This window comes from Canis aureus, chromosome 18 (assembly GCF_053574225.1).
Source record: "Canis aureus isolate CA01 chromosome 18, VMU_Caureus_v.1.0, whole genome shotgun sequence".
Taxonomy (NCBI): Eukaryota; Metazoa; Chordata; class Mammalia; order Carnivora; family Canidae; genus Canis; species Canis aureus.
Window position 1 is genome coordinate 19,043,294 of NC_135628.1, and position 20,734 is coordinate 19,064,027.

The window sequence follows — 20,734 nt, forward strand, 5'->3', positions numbered from 1 at the left end:
CTGCATCTCCAAAACTTGCTAACTCATTAAACACAGAATGGGGTATTTCTGTGAAAAGACAGCACAGTGGGTTTGGGAAGGCAACTTTAATTTATATCTGAAAACAAATTAACCTAATGGAGCAGAACAAATACAAACGGCTGTACAACCAACTTGCACTAGGAAACAAAACATGGCTCTTCGGCTAATTATAGGACACAATGGCACTCTCTTCCATTCTGAAGTTTTTGATGCAAGGTGCCTTTTAGGACAATGTGTCTCTTTTGAAATAAGAAAGATTGCCAGCTGGTGGTGTGAGGCCTGTCTTTCTCTGTGGAGCAGGGCCATTGCTGCTGGGACACATGGACAGAGATGCCAGCCACAAGAATGAGGAGCAACCCTTCATGTGCCAAGGTGGCAACTACTGGCAGCCCTGGGTGTGGGCTTGTCCTTCTTGTTCTGGTCACACCTGAGTCACCCAGTGATAAGACATGTGATCAAACACCGAGCTTACTTAGTAGGTGGTCAACTCAAACATCTGCCCAGAGCCCTTCTATCTGCAGAAATCAGAAGGGGGTGTGATGGGCGGTGGGTCCTCTCCCACCTCCTCCCCAGCCAGCCTCCCTAGGCAGTGTCTCACAATCTCCAACCTCCAGTTCTTCTCTATACCTCTTGTTCTCATACTCCATCTTCATTTGTCTTCTTCACTGTCTTCTCCTTCCTCTGTACCAGTGCGATTCCTGCCAAGGTGAGGACTTTCTCTGTCTTGGTCATTGCCGTTTCCTGGTCCCTTACACGTTGCCCAGTACACACTAGGTGCTGGGTAATTATTGGTTGAATAAATTTTCAAGCAGAACTGTCAACCCTACTTCTCCATATGCCACATCCCCAACCCCCTGCACCCCTACCCTATGCTCCAGCTGCCTAAAGATCTGTGGAGATCTGCAGCACACATCCACAAATTATCATGTGCGGTTCCTCCCTCTTGCAATAGCATCTCCCCTTTATACCTGTGCTCAGCTCTTCTTTTTCCTTCTGCCTCCCACTGGGGCCTCAACAGCTCCATAATGTCTTCCCATGGTGCACACTTATTGCTGAACCATGCTGAATGAATGGAGCTTTCTTAGTTTGCATCCTCCCCGAGAAACACTAAGCAACTCCAGGACTGGAAGGTGCCATCTGTGTCTTTTTTTTCCCCTTGCACTGGTGCTTTAGATGTTCGACATGAATACACAAACGACATGTCCATAGACACGTGGCAAGGATCAGGCTAGTGGCCAGATATCCTGGTCTTCCATTCGTGGTACTTCATTTGTCATTCCCATCAGAGAATGCCTTTGAGAAGACATTCTCCACAACTTCCCCCAAACCCAGTGTGGTTTCTGCACTTCCACACACTTCAGCTTACGGATGCCCATTCTTTCTTCCCCAAACAAATTCTTTCCTTAATTTATCATTGTCCTAATTTTGTATATTAATTGCAATATCATCTGCTTGATTAATTCTCACAAAGTGTTAGAGCACACAGAGATTTGAGGCATGAAGATTTTGTTGGAATTCATAGATGTTTGGAAGTTACTTAAACCAAAGGAATACATCCTGGGCACATTTGGAAGTCTTTTGGTGTCTGTTCCATGAATACATTTTCCTTTTCATGAAAAGTTTCAAACACACATAAAAATAGACGGACCAGTACAATAGTAGGAATAATACAAGCCTCATAGATTCATCACTCAGATTAACAATTATCAACGATTCGCAACATTTCCTTTTCCTTTTTTATTCTTTGTTGAATTATTTGAAAGCATATCCAGACAGCATATCATTTTATCCTGCTTCAAAATGCCTCCTTTTTTTTTTTAACATAACCACCCCTAACAAATTAACAATAATTCCTTAGAAATGTAATAAAATGTTCACGGAGGTATTTGGAGGGAGGGGGTCTAGCTTCTCCGTACTCTCTAACTATAACAGAACAGAAGTCATCCCTACTAGAGAAGGGTATGTGCATCCATTTTACCTTCTTACAAATTTTAGATGGAAGTGTGAAATGTCTCATACTTTTTGTCCTGGATGAGTGGGGCTACATTAGAACTATCTTAATCGTCTAGAATTTTCTCCTCTAAGGGTCTCAATAGATGCTGGCTTTGGAGAGCTGCATCCTCTCCGTGGCCCATCCGCAGGCCATGCTTACACCGTCCAGGCCCTCTGAGGGCTGGCACTTGCGCTCACCACCTGTGGAGGTATCTATACCATGGCTAAGGTCACCCTTAGATGATCAGGTGTTTCCATTTTCTGCCCTCCTGTTTGGGCCTGAGGTTTCATAAGCATAGTGACGAGGTAACAATAAGGAGAAGGTATTCAGATTCGTTAAGTGAATTTTACTCCAGTTTAAACTTTCAGAATCCCCATGTCCCCTACAGCATCCACAGGCCCGAGGAGAGGGAACTAAAGAGACCTCAGGACGTGAACCGCCTGGCGGAGCCTTTCTCGCCTCACAAGGAAGCACTTGACCACTTGACCGAGGGCACGGGCCCCCCCAGATGATCCTCTTGCTGCTCCCAAGCGCCAGCACTCCTGGTGCCCATCGCTGCTCGCACACTCCTGGATTTGGCAGGACCCAGTTCCTCCTCCTCCCACCCGCCTTCCTCCCACCCACCCCTCAAGCTCATTTCCCTTCCTTCTAGAGCACAGCTTGTTTTCTCTCGTTGCTAAGCAGCCTGGGGCACCCTGGCAGTGCTGGCTGCTGCCTGTCCACTCCCGCCCTCTTCTGATTATTCAGATTAACCCCATGTGGCTGGCCCTAGATGAAAAGCCTGGGGCGGTGTGACAGTCCCAAGAATCACATCAGGGAGTCGGTAACAATCTACACTTTGCATTTCCTAGCACAAGGTCCTTTCTGGGGGCAAGGAAGTGTCATGGCCCAGGGCTCTGTGGCCACACACCCCCGACTTTGTATTTTTTTTTTTTAAGATTTTATTTATTTATTCATGAGACACAGAGAAAGAGGCAGAGACACAGGCAGAGGGAGAAGCAGGCTCCATGCAGGGAGCCCGACGTGGGACTCCATCCCGGGTCTCCAGGATCAGGCCCTGGGCTGAAGGCAGTGCTAAACCGCTGAGTCCCCGGGCTGCCCACACCCCCGACTTTGAGTTCTGGTTCCACCACTTAGTAATGGAGTGACTTCATAGGCAAGCTACTTGCTCTTTCCAGCTAAATCTTGGTTTTCCCACCTGTGAAAGGGAATGATACCATAACGGTTTCTGCATTCGCTGGCTCTGAAGTTTGAATTCCTCAGTGTGTCGAGTGCTCGGTATAGGGCCTACTATGTAGTGAGAGCTCAGGATACCTTAGCCGATACTGGTGCTATTTGCACAGCAGTACCGTGTCCATCATCTGCTTTCACCACAGTATTAGTTACCTAGTAAAGGTAACCATTAATACTTCTTTTTTGGGTGTGGAAAACACAGGCCCAGAGAGGTAAAGCAACTTCCTCAAAGGCAAACAGCAAAACCAGCGTTGGAGTTAGATTTGTTGTGAGTTTTCCCTCCTTTGTCACTGGGCCCCACATGTATTTAAGTCTTTTTTTTTTTTTCTTTTGAAGATTTCATTTATTTATTTGAGAGGAGAGAGAGCATGAGTGGGATGGGAAGGGGCAGAGGGAGGAGCAGGCTCCCCGCTGAGCAGGGAGCCCAATGCAGGGCTGGATCCCAGAACCCTGACATCATGACCTGGGCTGAAGGCAGATGCTTAACAGACTGATCCACCCAGGTGCCCCCAGACACGTCTAAGTCTTAAGATTGATCCCACCCAGATCTTTCTTTGGGAAAAGGAATTTACTTGGAAGCAATCAACCCCATGGGTTTTGTTTCCCACTTTGAAACAGTATATTTGATCAATACATTAAATCATCCCCAAGATGAAAATATGCGTGCACCCCTTTCCATGTCTGGTATAATGAGAATGAATGAATAATTTGGACTTTAGGCCAAATCAGAGCATGAGGACTGGAAAGGAAAACTTAGCCTTGAAGTACATGGTGTTGAATCCACCTGCCATCCATGGAAGCACCAGGGCTTAGGGAAGCCAGGCTTCATAAAAGAAAAGGAAGGAAGAGTACATCACACTTGTGTTGTCAGACTAATGTTAAGTCTTTTCTCTTAGCCCCTAATGATCCTAATTAGGCTACCTCCACTTGTTAGAATGAGCTAATCCATGGAGGTTCCAAGGGGACAGAGGCTCAGATTTGATGCCTGAAACTCCTACTTCCTTTAGCTGTGTTTTGTAGCCCTAGGCTGCACTTGACCCCGGCCTGGTCCTGGTCTCTCAGGGGACCTAGTGAGGGCAGCCGCGCCATGCCTTTCAACTCTTTTGGAGGATCAGCTTCAAGACTCTGCAACACTAAGTGGCATTTGAGTACCACCTTTACAATTTCTATTATATCCTGGACCATCATGTCAATATTTTCTTTAAATGTACTCCTTTTATAATTAAAAACAATTTTAAATCCTTGTATTAGTCAGGATAGGATGGGCTTTGTTGCATTAATAAACCCTAATGTCTTAATGGCTTAACATAGCAAAGGTTTATTTTTTATTTATGTGAAATCCAATGTGAGTCTGATGACTTTCCAGGGCAGCTTTTCTTGGAGATGATTCTTAGATGATGGCCCTTAGGTCCAGGGTCCCTCTGTTTTATTATTTTTTTTTATTTTTTATTTTTTTAATTTATGATAGTCACACAGAGAGAGAGAGAGAGGCAAAGACATAGGCAGAGGGAGAAGCAGGCTCCATGCACCGGGAGCCCGACGTGGGATTCGATCCCGGGTCTCCAGGATCGTGCCCTGGGCCAAGGGCAGGCGCCAAACCGCTGCGCCACCCAGGGATCCCCGGTCCCTCTGTTTTATAATGCCACCTCCTCCAGGTGTGGTGGGGAAATTCGGGACATGTTACCCTACGATGTGCTGCTTTGGCATGTTGATTATTTTGAGTTGAAGGCGCTTGATAAACAGCCAAGGCAGAGAGGAGAGAGGCTTATTCTGAATTCTCCTTATTTGCCTAAATACAGAGGTTCCAAAAGGACCCAACTGTCCTAACCATCTTTCCTGAGAGTTCCATCAACCAGGGAGGATTGAGTCTAATCACAGAGGAGGAACCTCGGTGCCAACACCACACCCAGACAAACCGGGTCATGAACGATCACACCTCCCATCTGTTCTTCTAAGGGTCCATTCATCTTTCCTAAGAATCATTTACTCTCTCCTGAGTTGCCCTTTACCCACTTCCCCTATGTAGATGACATATAAGTTCTCGGATCCCACTGGATTTGGGGGTATTTGTGCTTTTTCTTGCGATGCTGCAAGCACATGATATTTAAAGTCAATATATGTGCATAGGTTTTCTTCTGTTAATCTGCTTGTTGTCAGCTTATTTCAGAGACACAGCTATTGAAGGCTCTTCTCCCTTGCTGTGGCATCCAGGGGCCACTGAGGCAGGAGAGAGAGGCGACAGGGGCTGCACACAGGCTCGAGAGTGTTTCAGCCCAGAAAGTGCCATAAGTTCTTTCCACTCACATTTTGCTGGCGAAGAGCAAGGGGCATGGCCATGGAGCGGGCATGTGAGGTATTCACTGAGCCCGAGGTCCCCATCCTGAGGACAGGAGGACAAGAATGGAAAGCTGCTGTTATCGCTTGCTGGGAATAAGATAGGGTCATAAATAGATGTAACGAGAACAATGTGTTAAATTCTAGGTAGATATTTTTGTCTGCTAAACATTCTGATTCTTAGATTTAGTTTCTTGTCCAAGAGATGTTGGGGTGAGGGGGGCGCAGGAGAGAGAGATACAGGAGTTGAAGATCTATTAGCACCACATGGAGACCCCTCTCTCTAAAGGAATTGGAAAGATGGGAGGCTCATTGAAGCAGGAATAACTTTCTCATTATTTGAGTCAATGTTTTGTTTAATACCTTGCCCACACCCTATCTAAAATCATCTCTCCACCTAAAACCTTGTGAGGGCCAGCAGGCATCCGTCTACGCTGCCCTCATGGGCCTGAGTCAACACCACTCTCCAAGGCAGCAACAAATATTTATGAGATTTACGGTGTGCCTGGTGCCGAGCTCCTGCCCAGAGCACAGAGATGATGATGACTGCCCCTACCCATAAGATTTCAAAGAATGGAGACACAGAGAAATAAACCAACAGTCATAATACCATGTGCAAAATGCATCTGGGAACGGTGAGGTGTTATCGGAGTGACCCTTGAAGGACAGCTGAGTTTTCAAGAAAAATTCTCTAACATCCTGGTTGTTTTTATGTTCACTGCTTGATTTTGCTTCCTTTTAATTTTTCTTTCGGTAATATTAATGGTATTCTATTTAAGATAAAAACCCACTGGTAAAAGGAAAAAAAAAAACCCAGCTGATGTTTTTTAAGTACTTTGAATTTAGTGCCTCTTGAGACATGAAACATTCTCAAGGGGCTATATGATAAGAAATATAATGCCGGTTCAGGATGTGGAGAAGCCAGATTGCAAGTTGTGGAGAAGGTCAGAAACGATGTCAGATCAATACAGCAGTTACTGATTGAACTCACTAAATGGAGGGGAAAGGCAGCAAGCTGCGTGTGTAGCCCAGCTTCTGTACCGTGCAGCACTGACAGCCTTGGTGTGCAAGGCTCGTAAAATCAGAGAGTCTGACCACATATGCAGTTCTGCTCTCTGAATGTTCCTAGATGCAAAGGAAGCTCTCCCGTCAAGCTTACCCCCAGAGAACAGATGACCTTGGAGTGCTTGGGCTCTATGTTTAGCCTCAGCCATTCCCTCATTTATTATTCTAGTGCATTTGGGTTTGTTTTTAGGTGTTGGGGAAATAGTATTAAGCTTATCACTGCTGTTTCCATTTATTTCTATCTCCTGGAGTGCCTGCTGTGTGCCAGGCACTGCTCCAGCTGCTTTCGTAATAGTGATTAACTTAATCCTGATGAAACGAGTACTGTTATCATGCCCATTTTAGAGATGGGAAGACTGAGGACAGGGAGGTTGAATGACTTCTTCAGTGTTAGCTATCAAGAAAGGGACAGACAGAGGTTCAGTATCAGGCAGTCTGGGTCAAGATTTTGCAATCACTTCCTTGCACTGTCTCTAGGCAAAGTAGTTGAAAGTGTCAGTAATAAGATGAGGAATGGAATAATGACTCCCACAAAACAAGTGTTTTTTTTTTTTTAAATTAAAAAGCATGAGAGAATGACAGATGTTGTACATGCCCTTGAGTGAAGCCTTCTCAGAGAAGAAACACAGTGTGAGAGAGAGAAGGGGAAATGCCTCATACCATTACGGACCTATCAGGCTTTAAGTGCATTAGCTCATCTGCAGGACCCAGCACCCTGAGGAGGTAGGGCATTATCATCCCCAAGCTAAGTAACACGTTCAGGGTCACCCAGCTGGTAAGTGGTGGAAATAAGACCCCAATCCCAGGTGCCTAGAGGCAGAACTGATGCTCCAGACCACTGCCTGGTGCCCTGCAAGGGCAGGGCTAGGATCCACACCTCTCTGTTAGGAGAGGACCCAGGGGTCTGGTGAGGGGGCAGCTGGTGACTCCTTTGCCAGGGACAAAGAGGGTGTTCTAAGTTGAGGTGTCCTGGGGCCACTGCCTTGCAGAAAATGGGTCTCCCAGGACTAGCAGGCATCTGAAAGAGGGATAAAACTGCCTTAGCCTAGTTCAATCAGACTGACAGGTCTACTTAGGGCAAAAACACCTGGTGCATAAGGGGTGCAGATCAACAAGAACAGTGTCTGCCTTTTTTTTTTTTTAAGATTTTATTCATTCATTCAGACAGAGAGAGAGAGACAGAGAGAGAGGCAGGGACACAGGCAGAGGGAGGAGCAGGCTGCCTGCAAGGAGCCTGATATGGGACTCCATACCAGGACTCCAGGATCACACCCCAGGCCTTAGGCAGGCACCAAACCGCTGAGCCACCCAGGGATCCTCGAACAGTGTCTGGTTTTAAGTGCTGCACGACTAGATGACACCCTTGTTTAGTGGAAATCATCTGCAACCTGCAGTCACTCTGGACCAGGGTCCCTCACCCTGAATTTTTCTTCCACTTTGCCTAAAAAAAAAGAAGAAAAGAAAAAGGTGGATTCACATGCATAGCATTTTGTCATGGTAATTTGTCAATATTTTGGGGAGCGTATGGCCACGGTGAAGAGGGCGTGGAAAGCATACTCCGCACACTTCCTTACAATACCTCGATTTTCCCTGGTCTCTAACCGAAGGGTGAGCAAGTTCTTGTCTTGCACCATAGTGCCCCCGAGCGGTCTCCTGGTTTTGCAGCACGCGGCAGAAAGGCGCTAATCAAACCACTTTATCAGACTGGAAACCCAGCCAGGGACTCCACCAGGAGCTGGGCGGGGTCCGCAGAGCGACTGCCTTCTGGCTTAGCGGAATCCTGAGCCTGGGGCGTCCCCCCCCACCCCGAGCCGCACCCCTCTCCTCCCTGAGCCCCACCCATCTTCCTGCAGCCCCATTCCTGCACATCCCAGCACCAGCACCCAGTGACCCCTTGCTCCTTCCTGCCAGCGGACTGGGCCTCTTCTTTGCAGGAAAGAATTCAAAGCTGTTTTCATTTTAAATAGAAGGAGCATCCTGTCCCTAGAAACAGCCGACAAGAAGCGTTTTATGAATGCCCAGAAGAGAGCTGCCACACGAAAAATAGAAACGATTCAGCTGGAAAAAAAAAATGTGGATGATTTGTTGTTGCTGTTTCTGAGCTGGACCTCAAAAACTTCCCCTGGAATGTCCTTCCTCCCAAGTGGACGGTGCTACTGTGCAAGAGCCTGTCTGTTCTCCTTACCCAGCTCCAGACCACTTAGTTAACCTGATGCGACAGGCGTAGCCCTGCAAATGCACGGATTTGTCATCTTAAGAGCTTTGGTAAGCCCAGGGAAGTCTCAGAGAACTAGAGACCACTCTAATGGCCTTCTTCTGTCAATAGGTGACATTGTGCCATTAGTAATTCTATAAAGCTTTTCTTTTTCTTTTTTTAAGACTTTATTTATTCATGAGACACACACACACAGAGGCAGAGACAGGCAGAGGGAGATGCAGGTTCCATGCAGGGAGCCGGATGTGGGACTCGATCCTGGGACCCAGAGATCACTCCCTGAGCCCAAGGCAGACGCTCAGCCACCCAGGCGTCACCCTATAAAGCTTTTTAAAAAGGTGGAAACCCAGGAGAATGGAGACCAAGGAAGCTACTCTACAGATTTTGAAACCTGGTTCTTCAAGAAGGACATTTTAAAAAAGTAACTGTACATGTGGGCTTCAATGATATGTTTAACTATCTCAGAATATAGCACTCAAAACATCACCTCATCCAAATCTGGATGGTGAATTCATGATTGGTATTTACTTTTTTTTGCAAAGGGCGTTTTCTATTTTCAGAAAGTAAAATTTTATTGAAGGCCTCGGGAGCTAGAATTTTATTATTTTTTTTTTTTTGGCAGCTAAGTCAAACAAATACCAAAAAGTTTCATACTAAACTAGAGTTATTGAAGCAGTTCTGATTTTAGGCCTAAAGCACACAAATAGCAAAGAGCCTGGAAGGTCAGATACTGTGAACTGGACATTTGCAGAAGCCTTTGCGATGGGCAGCAGCTGGGTTTCCTTAAGATTTATAAGCTTAATAGAATAAATATGCCCTTGTTTCTTTCTGCTGCATATGAGCATGCACCAGAGAAAGAAACCCCACTACTCCCTTTACCCTGCCCCACATTTTAAAAAAATTTCTCCTCTATTCTTGTCTCACAGTGTGAATGGCTTAATCAACAGCTTGTGCTTCAAAACAATAAAATGTGCATAGATGTTTTATAAAAAGGAATAGACATGGTAGAAACCTCCCATGTATTTGTTTATGCTTCTGAAGCTTATTTAACCTTCTTCTTGTCACTTTATTTGGTTTGACTCCGAGACCCCAAGTTAACAGGAGTCTGAGCCCCAACACTCTGGTGATAGATACCACCTAAAAGATGATATCTATGGAGGTAGACATAAACTTGTCAGTATGATCAAGATGGGAATTTGTGGAGGTGAACAAGACAGATGGTGAAGTCAGGGAGTCTGGCTGTCAAATTACCCATCCTCAGATCCAAGGATCTCTACTGCTCTTACAGCTCCATCAACATGGTCCTCAAGATAAGTGGAGAGAGCTACTGTGTGACAAAGGTGCCAGGTGGCTGCTACAAACTTCCATAACAAGCAGTTGAATTGTTAAGGAGTTTTAAACCCTCCGACTGGAGGATTGGGATGAGGCAAAATAATACATGACTGATCATCAGTGGTTAATATAACAAGACGCTTCTTATTGGGATGACTGGGTGGCTCAGTGGTTGAGCATCTGCCTTTGTCTCAGGTTGTAATCCTGGGGTCCTGAGCTTGAGTTCCAATCGGATTCCCCACGGGGAGCCTGCTTCTCCCTCTGCCTATGTGTCTGCCTCTCTCTGTGTGTCTTTCATGAAAAGATAAATAAAATCTTTTTTTAAAAAAATATAAGTTTTGTTAGCAAAATGTAAAACAATCAGAGGAGCTAAGTCTAAATCCTGTCTCTAGCCAGGCGGTGCCTGTGGCAATGTGACCCTTTTGGCTTATTATTGGATATCCTATTGAAGTCACCCTGGTGTGCTGGAAATCTCATAAGAGAAGAAGAGACCCAGTGTATTTAAAAGGTTGCTTCTTTTAAAGAGATGCTCCCACCACTGCTGACTCTCCCTCCATGGATTAAACCAATTACTAACTCTACGTATAATCCTGTCTATTCCTCCCCGCCCCCGCCCCCCACCTTCCCTCCATTCCTTTTATCTTTCCTTTTCTCTCCTTTTCCAGGACGACTTTGTTTCAGGACTATGCCAAGGACACAGCCTAAAGACATATGAGAAATGGTTTCAGCCTTTCAGGAGAGGAGAGGCAAAACGTTTGACAACAAAGGCACAGGTAGGGGCAGGTCCTGACTGCAAAGCCTGAAGCATTTCCATTTGGGATACTCTCTTTATAAAAAGCCGTATGATTATAAATACAAAATCAGGCATGCAAAGTGAATATTTACTGAGAATGAGAAAACAACTCACGACAGATTACTGGAAACTTCAAGGTTTAGGTCATTGCTCCTGAAGCTCTCTTTAGGCCATGCACCAAAACGCTTAATGTGAGAAGGGCTTTGTGATCTCAACATGGCTTGCTCTGTTGCCCTCTCCAGGAGTGACTCGGGGACTTCTAGACCTCACAGGGGCCTGTGCTAAAGAAGCCTTAGGCTTCCTTCACTTCTTTGAAGGTCACATCTAGTCTCAGGTGCCATTCCCTGCTCAGAGGGGTCAACACCTGAAAGCAGCCCTGGCTGTGCAGGCGGGCCCTGCTCAGCATTAGACAGCGTGCGTCCTGGCAGGATGCTGGGAGGCAGCTCATGGTCAAGAAGAGCAGTTTGGGTGTGCTGGGCAAGACGGGTGCGAGGTCTTGTCTGTGAGTTTCACTTCTTGGAATGTCTTTCCTCATGTCTGTAAAACAAGGGTAATCAAAGAAGATGAAGTATGTGAAGCACCCGGCCAAGGGCCTGGCATAGAGCAAACGCTCAGTGAGCCTTTGCCTAGTGGAGGAATTTATTTTAGAGTTTGATCTTGAAAGTTATTTCTGTATCTCTCTGAATCTGCCTCCCCCCACCTCCCTTCGCTGTTGACTACAGGAGACATTGGCCATCAGTGAAAAATCCATTCCCTAGTTAATGTTCTCCGGCTTGCCTTTTATACTGTCTGTCGGATCCAATCCATCACGTATGTAATCATATTATACGTCGGCTTCTCTATGAATAAGAAATCAGGGGATGGTATTTTGTTTTCTGCAGTCTCCTATCATGGGAGACTGGCTACAGGATGCAGGCTCTAGCCCCATGGCTGAAGGGAGGGTACTGGTAATAAATCATCTCATATTTCTGGGATGGAAGACGGGCTCCTTGGGGATTCTCTGACTGTGGAAGCTGTAGTCTCTCCATGATCAGCACTGTGGAGGCCAGTCTGCGCTGGCCCATGGGGAATGGATTTCAACCTTAGGGTCCAGCCGTATTCTCCTGGGTGAGGAGCAGTCCCGAGTCAGAGTGCCAGAGTGGCTTCGGTGAAGTGCCTGTAGGGTTTACACTTTCTCCCATGCATCAGGTGGGGGTCAGGACCCCCAAATCTCCTCAGTGCTGCAGAAGGTTCTGCAGTCTGTGGGAGCTGGGAACCCCCACTTCTTAACATGTCAGCTTCCTTAGCTGTGAAATGGGGGATCAGAGCTCCCTCCCCTGCTTCACCGGATCATGTGGAGAACAAATGGAATAAGGAAAGTGGAAACACCTTGTACATTCAGAGAGCGCTATAGAATATTACTATTAAAGTCTTAGTTCATACTATGAAACTTTATGCATAATTTCACAAACAACCCACATTTCAGCAATGGCTTCCTCATGCATTTTGGTGCTGCTTTATTGTATAGAGAGGTTATGAAAACTAATCCTAGGGGTCTCTGGGTGGCGCAGCGGTTTGGTGCCTGCCTTTGGCCCAGGGCACGATCCTGGAGACCTGGGATCGAATCCCACGTCGGGCTCCCGGTGCATGGAGCCTGCTTCTCCCTCTGCCTATGTCTCTACCTCTCTCTCTCTCTCTCTGTCTGTGACTATCATGAATAAATAAATAAATAAATAAATAAATAGAAAACTAATCCTAAATGCTAAACTCTACTGGGTTCTCGCATTCAAATTAGGGTTCTGTCTTTCAAATACAGGGAAGGAGGGACGCCTGGGTGGCCCAGCGGTTGAGCATCTGCCTTCAGCTCAGGTCATGATCCCGGGGTCCTGGGATCCAGTCCCACCTCAGGCTCCCTGTAAGGAGCCTGCTTCTCCCTCTTTGTCTCTGCTTCTCTCTGTGTCTCTCATGAATAAATAAATAAATAAAATCTTTTTTAAAAACCCGACAAATACAGGGAAGGAGATTCATATATTCATAATCTTGTTTTCAGCTGGGTCATCTCCAGCAGGTGGCTAAAGAATTTCTCAAATCAGAGAAATAGTGCCACCGTGTGGCCTAATGGGATAATGCCCTTCACTACTCTGGTCTTTGAATTTTTAATTCCGAACCTTGGTAAATAAGTATCAGAAAGTCTATTTCCTGTTTAAATGACAACATATTTTATATATTTACCTGTAAAATTCATGGGACTAATGGCAATTTAAGGAAATTCAGTGCAACCTCCTGATTGCACAACCAGGTGCATTTGTAAACTACTTGGTAGAAAAATTATGCGTTTGTTCTTGGCATGAACATGCTTGAATAATGTTTCTGAGTGATCGCAAGCCTCACGTCAGTCAGCATTCTGCCTTTGGGATGGTGGTAACTAGGAAAATATGCCTTTTCCAGGATACCTCCCCCAATTCTTTGATTAACAATGATGCATGATATATATATATATATATATATATATATATATATATATTTCACAAAATTCTTTTAATTGGGGGCAGGAGTCTATAAGGTAATACATATTTAACAAAAAAAAAAGAATAAAAAATTTTTAAATGTGCTTTGCGAGATGCACCATCTGTGCTTGAATTACACAATTTAGGCTGAATCACTTTTGGAAATGGTGTGATGCCCTACACTGAATAGTAAATGAAAAACCCGAGCAAGGATGTATTTGTTACGGAGAATATCACAGCGAGGACTGGCTATTTTTTTCAGTAGGATACGAATGGCAATAACAATAACTCGCTTACTGTTTATTTCTCAAGGCATTGTGTAAAGCACTTAACCTGCCTTGCTAAGTTCAGTCATTTGGGAGGGGTTCAGTCATGGCCCTTTAGAAAATTTTAATGAGATTTAAAAAGAAAAAAAAAACTAATCAATGTAGGCAGAAACAGAGCTTCAAGCTAGAAGCTAAGCATTTACCTGTATACACAGTCGTGTTCAGGTTGCCTGCGTTCAGGGGTGTTGATACTCTTGATGGATGATGCCCTCTGGTGGCCATTAGGGGAATTTATACATTTGGCCCTAAAATTTAATGCAGTAATGAACCCAAAACAAGCGTGAGGATATGCCTTTTGGTGAGTGCAGAGTCCTGTCCAGGGAAACTGAAGCCACCGGTATGTGATCAGTGAAGTACTACCAATCTTCATTCTTATTAAATTCCTGCCTTAGATGAAAGAAATAATAAGTGCATTCAGATCCAACAATGTGTTAGGGTTCAACGTGGAATGTGGAGTTACAGCCTACAGAGCGATGGGTATTCACAATGGGCTGACGTGCCTGGCCACTGTCTGTTTTCCTATTTTAGCTATTAAGTCAAGTGGGAGCAAGCATTGAAAACACTAAGTAAATTACCAAAAGGGTAAACAAACTATGGTGTATTCATTTGATCCATTTAACATTGAATGCTGCTTTTTTGCATCACATTTACGTGCAAGCGTGCATGCATTTGCGTGTGTGTATACATGGGAAATTGCAAAAGGATGGACATCAAATTGTTAATGATTGTGACGTCTGGGGATCAATATGAAGAGGGCAGGAGAATGAAAACTTGCTTTTTATTTTATCATTCATTCATTAACACAAACCTGTATTTCTCTCATCATAAGATAATCTTAAATAAAGTAAACAGATTAAACAAACAAACAAACCTATGCCCCTCTGAAATATAACATGCCCTGAAAATGTGATAAACAGGTTAGAGAAATGTTCTAATTTATTTTACTATTTAACTTATTTTACTATTTACTTAGGATGAAATGGAGTTTACCTGACCATAGATCTAAAATATTTTCACTACGTGCTGCGGAGTGTGAGACAGCAGTTACAACAAGAAATCTGGAATCCTTCTTTTAAGGTCCAATTTCACTATTTCTGTATCTGTCGATCTTGTTTAAAACTGATCTTCTTTACAAAGCTGACACAACAAGGCAAATAAGGTTTTATAGGCCACATTAAAAGTCACTGTGGTGTCATTTATTTATACCAGGTCTTTGTGTCAAAATATTTAAGGTGGGTTTTTTTTTTTTGAAATCTATATAGAATACCAAATAACAAAATAAAAATAGGTGTGAGGGATAAGGAAAAAAAAGAGAAAGGGGTAAGAACATAAAATAGAACCAGGTTTGAAATAAGTCCACAAAGCACATGAATGAAAATAAAGATCTGTAAAGGTCTTGGTAAGAATGAATCCTAAGTTTAGTTTGGAGTTTGCTAGCCATTGAAGCAAGGAAGAAACATGACAAATCCCAGGAATTATAGGTCCGTAAGACACAAATTAATCAGTACGTAAGGAGAAACAATAGCTTCTGGGCAATTAAGACAAGAAAAAAATTGTCCCTGCCTGATTAGCTTCTAGAAACATAGACTGTTGTTCATCCATTGCAGAGGAAGATGGGATACAAGTACTGGAATATTCCTTTATCCTAGGCTCGAGATAAGACAGCTACTATCTTCAATCCCCCAGAAGTTTTCACTGCCAGTTTTTAGTGGTTTCCAATCTTTGTCTGCAAAATCTCACCCACAACCCCACCCTCTCCTTGGGGGGCCTTAGACATTTTCCATCTCTTCCTGGTCAGACTGTGCTCCATGGAATGTTTCCATAAGTCTCCTTCATAGTCATGCATATAAGTGATTAAGAATACAAGTGTGGCCCTCCCCCTTCAGGCATCTGCCTCTAGTTTTTTGTGCCCTTAGAATGGTGGCTGGGTAGGTGGGTATCATTATTCATCCTTTACGACAAGGGTTCCACTCCACTTGGCGACATTGGTTAGCATCTACCTCTGCCTCTTTGCTATATTTACAAATTCTCCTTTGGCTGCAGAGATCACCAGTGAACCCTAACTGATTGAATTATGTCAACTTTATTTAATACATCCTGGTTCTATCTTCCACATATTTTATCCTAGAATTGTTTATTTTCTTACAGCCATTGCCCACTGATAATCAGGTTAGGTCTACTATGACCCCATCGTCTTCTAAATCAGTCTTGAAGCCTTGAAATAAGTCCGCTCGTTCCCACTGGCTGTTTGTCATCTCCACCCCCACCTCTCACCCGCCACGTTAAGCGTTCATTTAGCATCCAAGTTCACACATCAAAAACACATTGCGCAATGACAGACCGTGATGTCCTAACCCAGGGCAATAAATGGACTATTCATCTCACCAACGTCTTGGCCTCAGAAGCAGACTTGAAAGGAAAATAAACAAAGTTGTGAGTTGGTATAGGTGGAACCCTCCAGATTTCCTTTCCCAGACAGCACAAGGAAATTAGGCCAAATGCCCAAAAAAGTGTAGGCACTGACATGCTTTGCTTCTGCACAGTTTTCCTATATGGAAGACAGGAAAGTGATGGTAAGTCCATCAAGTTTCATAAATTAGGTAATGGATGGGCCAATTCAAAAGCCGGAGACTCTCTTTAGGACCAGTGTCCCCTCCGTTATTTTTGGTCATGAGTGGGTGGATGATCAAGGTCTAAGAGTAACAGACTTTATGATGTGAGCACACATAGACCAAGATCACTGATGGCCTTGGGGAGGCATCAGTGCAGCAAACCTTTTCATCCCACTGTGACCCATGTGATGCAGCCTCATCTCTGCTGCGTCACCTCCCCTCTCAAATGTACTGTACATTGAGGATGAATTGGCATTTGTCTTCTAGAGAAGGTCCACGTATTGGACCTGCCATTACATAGTTGGTGAGTCCTCATGTGGAACAGAGTGATTTTAGGTTATAGGTTTTCTGACCAAGGAGGTGGCAATGGTGCAATTAGCTTTAGTGAGAGGAAGTTCAAGTTGTAGACTGTGTCCCTACCATCATCAATTATTAGGTACATGTTTATAAATGGCCACCTACACCTCTACATGGTAGAGGTTCAATATATATCTCCTAACAAATCTTTTTGGCAAATGTTTTATCTTTCAAATATTCTGCTTAATATAATTCAACACTAGTTGATTTGAGATATAGAGGCTTTATGGTGGATTGACCTGTCAGTATAAAATGGCATTTTAGTTTTATTTGCTTTTAGCATATATTTAAAGTGCCTCTAGTTTGCTTTTAGAATTTAAAAAAAATATGGAAGTATAACGTACACACAAGAATGGGAATGTATAACTTGATGAATTTTCCACAGTGAATACACCAGTGTAACCAGTTCCCAAGTCAAGAAATGGAATACCACCAGCATCTCAGTTTCCCTCAAACCCCTTTCCTGACACAACCCCACCTTCAAGATAAACATTAACTGTCTTCTTTTTTTTTTTAAGATTTTATTTTTTAAGTAATCTCTACATCCGATGTGGGACTCAAGCTCACAATCCTGAGATCAAGAGTTGCGTGCTCTACTGACTGAGCCAGGCCCACATTAATCTGACTTCTAACACCAAAGATTAGTCTTACCTGTTTTTGTGCCTTCTGGAAATGAAATCATACAACTTGCATTGATTTGTGTTTGACTTCTTTCATTCATCATAGTGCTTATGATATTCATTCAAGTGCTTGCATGTAGAAATAGCACATTCACTCTCTTTGCTGAATAGAAATCTATTCTATGAATATGCCACCAATTATCTACTTTATGGCAATGTACATCTGGGTTGCTTCCAGTTTGGGGCAATTGCATATTTTTAGACTTGTCTTTAGTGGACACATATATATGTTTCAGTTTGATATAAAACCAGATTGGCATGCTGGGTAATTGAGTAAGCTAATATGCAGTGTTAGATTTAGTAGATCATTCCAATCATTTTCTAAGTAGTTGTATCAAGTCACCCTAGCGGCAGCGGATTAGACGTGAAGTTTCCCCACAGCACTTGGTATCATCAGTCTTTTGGCTTCTGGTCATTCTAGCAGATACGCAGTGGTATCTCATGACGATTTCCATTTGAATTTCCCTAATGTCTAAAGATATGAAACATCTTTTTATATGTTTATTAGTTGAATATCCTCTACGTGAAGTGCCCGTTTGAGGGTTTGGCCCATTTTTCTGTTGGGTTGTTTATTTTTTTTCTTTTTAGTTTGTAGAAAGTCTTTATATTTTCTCCATTTAATTCTTTTGCAAATATGCACATTGCAAATCTCTTCTATTCTGTGATCCACTGTTTCACTCTCATAATGGTGTCTTCTAATGAACAGAGGTTCTTTTTTCTTTCCCATGAACCAATTCAATTTATTTTTACACATTTAAAACGGAGTGGTTTTTTTTAGCCTTTTAATTTTTATACGTTTTCCTAAGCTCTTCTAATATGTTTTATTCGACATTTCAGTTTTTCTAACACTGTGGAACCTATGCATAATACAACATTTTGAAATTTTACTCGAAACATAACTCAAAGTACTTGTCAATATTTAAAATCCCTTACGAGCCCAAACAGCAAAACCATTATACCTTAACATCAGAAGCTGTAGTATATTCACTTATTTGGGCATGGGTGGGTGATAACTACTAGTCTTTTTTTTTTTTTTTTTTTTTTAAGAATGAAGGTTTTTTTTTTTTATAAATTTATTTTTTATTGGTGTTCAACTTGCCAACATACAGAATAACACCCAGTGCTCATCCCATCAAGTGCCCCCCTCAGTGCCCATCACTCATTCACCCCCACCCCCCACCCTCCTCCCCTTCCACCACCCCTAGTTCGTTCTTCATTTCAATGCTATGCACTGATTGTTTCCCCCCCTTAACGGGTAGTGCTTTTTTGCAATGTGTTTCAGAAATCTTTGCTTACTCCCAGGTCATGAAGATAGTCTCCTAAGTTTTTTTTTTTCCAGAGTTCCTGTATTGTTATAGCTTTGATACTTGTCTTTGCTATTTATCTGAATTGTTTTTGTGTATGGTGTGAGGTAACATTTGAGGATCCCCCTGTATGGTTATCCAATTAGCCCAGCACTGTTTGTTGAAAAGTCTATGCTTTCCCCACTGGTCTGTAGTGTCACCTCCTTCATGAATCAAGCAACTATATAAGGATGTTTCTGGATTCTCTGTTCTGTTCCCTGGTCTATTGGTTTATCCCAGTGCTATTACCACACTCTATTGGTTGCCTATAAATTACCTTTAACTTGTCTGTATCTTTTTGATTTAGGCACACCCCTTATTAGCAGCATGTAACTGGACTTAGATTTTTCTTTCTTTCTTTTTTTTTTTTTTAAAGATTTTATTTATGTATTCATGAGAGACACAAAGAGAGAGGCAGAGACATAGGCAGAGGGAGAAGCAGGCTTCCTGCAGGGAGCCCGATGCAGGACTCAATCCCAGGACCCTGGAATCATGACCTGAGCCAAAGGCAGATGCTCAACCATTGAGCCACCCAGGCATCCCTGGACTTAGATTTTCTAAGCCCACCTTGAAAATAAGGTCTTTTGAAAAAGGGGTTTTATGAAACCATTTGTTATTGTTACATATCGTTACATTTGGCCTTGTTTTTTCTTCTCTGTTTTAATTATTCCACGTTTCCTTTCTTTTTCATTGTTTTATCTTATCTTAAAAACACCTAAAACCTAAATAAGTGTAACTATTAAAATTGTTAAGTCTACCAGTATTAGCTTCTTTTCGGTCATCTCTTTGGTCTCAACTCAGTTGCAGGTTTTCCTTGAGTTTCCTGACCTTTATGGGTTAGAATCCCTCTCCTTGATGATCGAGTCTTGTGTTTGCCTCCAGAACTACCCACCTTTCCTTGGCTTCCTCATTTTGTGTGTTCTCCCGATCTTTTCAAAGATTTCTCGGCCTCCGTGATTTGTTGTCCTAAGTGATGTGTCATTTTCACTCTTGGCCATTTCCCTGTTAATTTTATTTTTGCTCTTGTGATTATTGTTTTCTAGTGTTTTGGCTAGTTTCTTAGTCTCCGAGCCAGGAATCAGACGGCATAGGAAGTGGGCTAGCCTATTTCTACCTTGTTTTGTTTTGGCAGGCTGGTTCTGGGTTCCTGAAAAACTCTGGGCTTTCATGGTCTCGTGTTTTCAGTCTAGCTCCACAATTTCTGTAAGTTCATGGAAAATCTTCCTTGGTTATGGTGATAATTTGACTCTTAGTTTTAGTTTTTTATCCTGTAAGATTTTCTACTATCTGTTAAGTGGGGTAGATATAGTAGAGTATCTCCACCGCAAAAAGCTAAAGGTACCAGAACTTGTCCCTCCAGCATCGTATAGATCACATCTTTACAGCTTCTCCGCAAAGATATTTTTAAATAGTCATACTATAAACTTAGAAGTTTCATGTTTCAGCAATCTTTCAACCTTGGACCCGCATTAACTCCTCCCCCCCCCCCCCATAGGAGCCAGTCTTGCATTCTTCCACTAGATACATGTTTTTGCTTGAGTCACTCAACTGTTGATGATCTTCTGTAATCCAAACAATGAGGTGCCTGAATTATACTCTCTGATTTCTTAGTTTGAAACCCCATGCTTCTATGACATGCCATACATGGTCATTCCTATTTTTTTAAATTACACTAACAATGATCACCAAACAAAACCCCTCACAGAAATCATAGTTCTTGGCGTTAATCACTTGCCTTTCCTAACAGCTTCTTTTAGTTGACTTTGCCCAGAAACGACTGGCATGGTGGCAGTGAAGTCGAAAATATCCCCACTCTGCCTCAATTCGGTAGGATGGTAGCGTTAATGTGTCCACACTAGGTGCTCTTGATTACAAGATCTTTCAAGTTACCCCCTTACAAGCCTTCTGTGGAAACAGCACGTGGCTGACATATTAACCTACACT